General features: G+C 40.5%; 1 long non-coding RNA gene across 1 annotated transcript; it reads left to right on the forward strand.

The window, feature by feature from the left end:
* Window positions 1-1,234: 1,234 nt before the first annotated feature.
* Window positions 1,235-2,020, forward strand: LOC118565715. Its single transcript, XR_004932544.1, has 3 exons — window positions 1,235-1,355; window positions 1,481-1,574; window positions 1,917-2,020. It is a non-coding gene; the product is annotated as an uncharacterized LOC118565715 (long non-coding RNA).
* Window positions 2,021-4,779: the final 2,759 nt, after the last annotated feature.

Below are 4,779 nucleotides of genomic sequence, written 5' to 3' on the forward strand. Positions count from 1 at the left end.
GAGTCGGCCGAACACAGGATCCTAATGGATCAGAGTCCGAGGCAGGACGGAGCCGGTGCGGCGATCACAAGGCACGGAGACCAGACGGGGGGGTGGAGCGGAGGCGAGAACTCAGCGTTGTCAGCTCTGATGGTGGTCGGTGACTAAGCGACGGTGAGCGGCAGGAGCGAGGATGGGGTCCGAGCAGCGCCTGAGGTGGTCGTGGACAGCCGGGGGAACCAGATGAGTCTGATCAGACTTGGTCTGATCAGGGAGACTCCAGGAATTAACCGATGAGCGATTCCGGGCAGGACAGGCACTTGGGAGCCATGGAGGGAAATCAAAACATGAGCAACCACTGAGGCTAACACTCTGGCATCCACCGGCTGTCTGAGCGCTGCTCTTATGCTCCAGCGCTGACACGCAGAACGAGCCGCAGGTGTGCGCGCCCCGCCCACCAGTCAGCTGCAGTCACCTGTGGAGAGAGCAGAGGGGACAGCGCCAGCAGAGAACTGCATGGCGCTGCCAGCTGAGTTCTGACCATTTTTTTCTTGAAACGTTTCTGTGCACTGTACTTTTAACCACACAACGTAGCATAGCCTATATTTTGCTGCATAAGCCTCTTGCTCTACTGGCATATTCTTCTTTTTATTTTGTTTAGTTACATCAAATACAGTATCTCTCTTCCATAGTTTAAATGCCTTTTCATTTTGTTTGGTTGCTGTTTTACTTTTTGCTCATTTTGACATTTTTATTTATCTATTTGCACATTTATGGTCATTTACTTGAGTTCATTTATTTGATGTAATGTTCATTATAAATCATATATTATTACTTTTGCAAAGGTTCATGGCTCCAGTGTCTTAATCACTGATGACACCAATGTTGCCATATTTCCTGGAAATGATGGTCACTTCAGCACCATTGACATCATAGTAAGGGGGCATTATGAAGTGCATGGAGAGAGTGACGCTGTGGGTGAGCCATCCAGTGTGCCTGGACCACTGAACCCTGCCCCCTTCGCCTTTCGCCGGCCATCTAGTGCTGCTGCTGGTTTAGGTCTAACTGCAAGGCCTTCTCCAAGAGCACCCGTGACAAAGACATTCCAAAGGTGACAAAACTTTAACACATCATGAGTATCTGTCTGTCTGTCTGTCTAAATTTCAAACATATTGTAATCTTCAGGACCATCTTTGTTGTCGATCTTGTGGAAGGCATATTGGAAACAAGCAACACCCTGACAGTTCGATTTTCGGAATTTGAGGCATCTGCCATGGGCATCACAAGTAAATTAAATGATGCCCTTGATCATGAGGACTCATTCATCCTTACCGATGGTCAGGGAAAACAGAATTTGGATACAGAAGGAATCAGAGGTAAATTAATAAATAAAGGAGCATGTATAACTCTCTGATTTTAACTAAAATACTTTTGCATTATTTTATTTCTGAAAAATGTGATATATTTTATATAATACAAAATCAACTATTTTCCTTTTAAGGAGCCGCTTTTTGGAAACAAAATGCTAGGAAGGTGTGTGCTGTGAAGGAAGGAGATTTGCAGCTGTTACAAGGAAACAAAAAAAGAAGACTGAGGTATTTAAAATTGATTTGTTAGTCATCGATGGTATAGTATGAATGTTCTTAATTAACCGCTTAAGAGGATGTTTTTTTGTGAGAATTTAAGCCAACATAAGCCATTCAAGTCTGTAATTTGCATGGCATGAGATAGGATCACAATGATTATATTAACGTGTAGAATGTTTAATTATAAGGTATGAATTGGTTTGACAGGTCATTGGAAGCTGCAATGGTAGAGTTATTGTATTTAGAGTGGTCGATTTGAAGTAACACAGGCAACAGGAATACAAAGCTGGTAACAATAATTGCTATTTTTACCAAGTAGGTTATAACTTGTATATTCTGCCTGCTTTTCAGTCGGCGAGATGATAATGGTCTAGGTGCAGTGTACGATACAATTGAAGAGGTGGTCCTGGCAGCACAGGGTCTTTGGGAGGTGTCAACTACAATTAAGAAGCTGCCACATCTGGCAAGTTCCAACCGAAGAACAACAGTGTCCTTGACTGAGGCTGAAGCAGCTGCTGTTAAAGATGCCTTTTCCTGTGTTGTCTGCAAGGGTAAATAAAACGTTTTGTCTTCTGCAGGCAGGAGTCAGTATAACTCGTACCCAGGTTCATGAAGAGAATTTTTGTATTTTTCTTTTCTCTTTTTCTTTGATCCACTGTATGAAGATTCACTGTATATAACTGATGCACCTTTCCTACTTTTGCACCTTCTCTTATGAGCCGATGTGGCAAGTGAATTTCTCCAATGTGAGATCAATAAAGCCTATCTTATCTTAGACCTCAATGCAAAAAATAATGTAACCACATGCAGTTACTGAATTTAAAATATATATATTTCCGAATCAAATTTGCAGGTCCAGTGGTCGAGCCCATGGTGTCTTCGTGTTGCCATAGCATTGTTGGCTGCAGGAGCTGCATTGAACAATGGCAGCAATATTCTGCATTTTGCCCAAAATGCCGAGCAGATGATTTTGGTAAAAATGTACAAAAACTTACTGGACTGTCTGATGCACTGGACAACATACTGTACCAGTAAAACTGTACAGCATTTAGTTTTGTTCATGCTGTTCTTCATCTTTCTGTTTTCATCTCTTGGAACATTTATTGATGCATTCAAAGCACTTTTGACTGTTTACAGATGTCTATGCAACTTCAAAGCGTTATTTTATTTTGCCAAAACTGTCTTTCAGTTTTAAGACAGTGCCTTAAATTTGCACTATTTTATATTGTATATTTGTGCACTGTTTTTAAAGTACAAATGTAAAAACACTAGAAATTAGGACTCTGTTGCTGTGACGTTGAGTTTTGAGTTCAACTTCAAACTACATCCTAAGCTTTTGTATTTTTTCTATACCTTTGTAATTCTAAAAAGGTTGAATAAAACAGTTGAAAGAAATAGTTTCCCAAAATTATTTAACAGAAATCATGGCAGCTTTGTAACATATGAATAACTACAGAGTTGTTAAGTAAAAAAACTAAATTATTTGCTTTTCCAGTAATTCAAGCGGACCACAGGCTGTGAGAACACAACTAAATTTCATTTTTTCAGACATATCTTGTGGTCACATTCATTAAACAGATTAAAGCATCTTGAAAAGGAGTATCATCATTGTTTACCACATGAGAGAGATGTCAGGGTAGTTCTCTGCAAAGATCTGCTCTGCATGGCATCTGCCTTCTTCAGATGAAAATGGATCAGCTCCACATACAGAGTCCCAAGTTAGTGAGGATCCCAAGTCTTGCTCATACAGGTTTCCCACAACAGAAGCACATGGCAGCAGCTCCTCGGACACTTTAGCCAGGCAGCCATCTGCTGCTAGTTCATTGGGTATTCCACGACCTAAAACATGTAATCAAAATTGGTTGAATTGGAAAAAAATAAGCAATAATTCTATAGTGAAAATAATCACCTAAGCATATCTTGTGTGAATTCCATGAACACACAACTCTGTCAAGTCCAATTTGGCTTACTTGACATGTCAGATTTGAGATGCAGAATCTAGTGAGGTTATCCTTCATGTTCACAACCTCTTGGTCCAGCAGGTGCACCAGAGCCCGTTTAAGTGGGTAGTTCACGTGATTTTCAACTCTGGCCATAACCTCTCCACTCGAACGTTCTGTTGATAAAGTCCATGATGTTTTTAGGTTAAAGGTAAATACAAAAGCAGGAAATGTAACACATAATTGATTTTTCTTTTAAGATCAGAATTATCTTAATATTCTAAGTATGTGTGTGACACAATAAATCATGTCAAAGCACAGATGGGATTATACAAAAGTAAACTAAAACAAAAACTTGAACAAAACGTGAATAAAGATTAACAATAAAAACATACAGCACACCATGGAAAGGTAATTGCACATGTACAGTTCCACTGGGTTTATAGGAGTGTTCAATCATGTTTAATATTTAAAGGGAACAATGCATGAACCACAAATAATTCCTTTAACTTATCGCCCTTGCTGATGACCTGAGTGAAGTTGGCCCCCCCCACCCTCTTCAAATCAGACAAAATTGGTGCCAAACGTTTGTGCTACGTTTGTGCAGCAAAAATTTTCTTTTGTGCCGCTATCATTTTAAAGATATAAACAAATGTTTTAGAGGTAATCAAAGGTCAACCAGCCCCCCCCCCCCCCACCTTCTTCAAATCAAATGAAATTGGTGTCAATCAACAAACGAAAACTTTTGCTGCACAAACGTAGCACAAACGTTTGGCACCAATTTTGTCTGATTTGAAGAGGGTGGGGGGGCCAACTTCACTCAGGTTTGTTGATGTGGTTTGGAGGAAGGTGGCCTGCTGAGATTGTGTCTGTATGTTGACAGTCTCTCCTGCATGTAAAGACACAGGTAGAACTCCCTGCCGTGATCAACCCGGACTTGGTCCCACATGCCATGGTTCACTACTGCAGATCTGACATAAAAAAAATGTTACATCACTGCATTGAATTTAAGTAATTCACCGACTGTACATGTTTTAAAGGTAATAGACAATTATGACAATAGTATTTGTGAATATATTCACCTGTATACATCCTCGTAAATCACAAGGTTATTTTTGATGGGCATGGTTGAATGTGCAACAATTTTGCTGCTGTAGCCATCAACAGCAAACAAATGTGTAACTCCAAACATCCCAAGCTTTTCATTTTGGTCTAAATCAGGGGTCTCAGACTCATGGCCCGCTGTCCAACTGCGGCCCTCGGGACGATAGTTT

This window comes from Fundulus heteroclitus, chromosome 14 (assembly GCF_011125445.2).
Source record: "Fundulus heteroclitus isolate FHET01 chromosome 14, MU-UCD_Fhet_4.1, whole genome shotgun sequence".
NCBI classification, from domain to species: Eukaryota; Metazoa; Chordata; class Actinopteri; order Cyprinodontiformes; family Fundulidae; genus Fundulus; species Fundulus heteroclitus.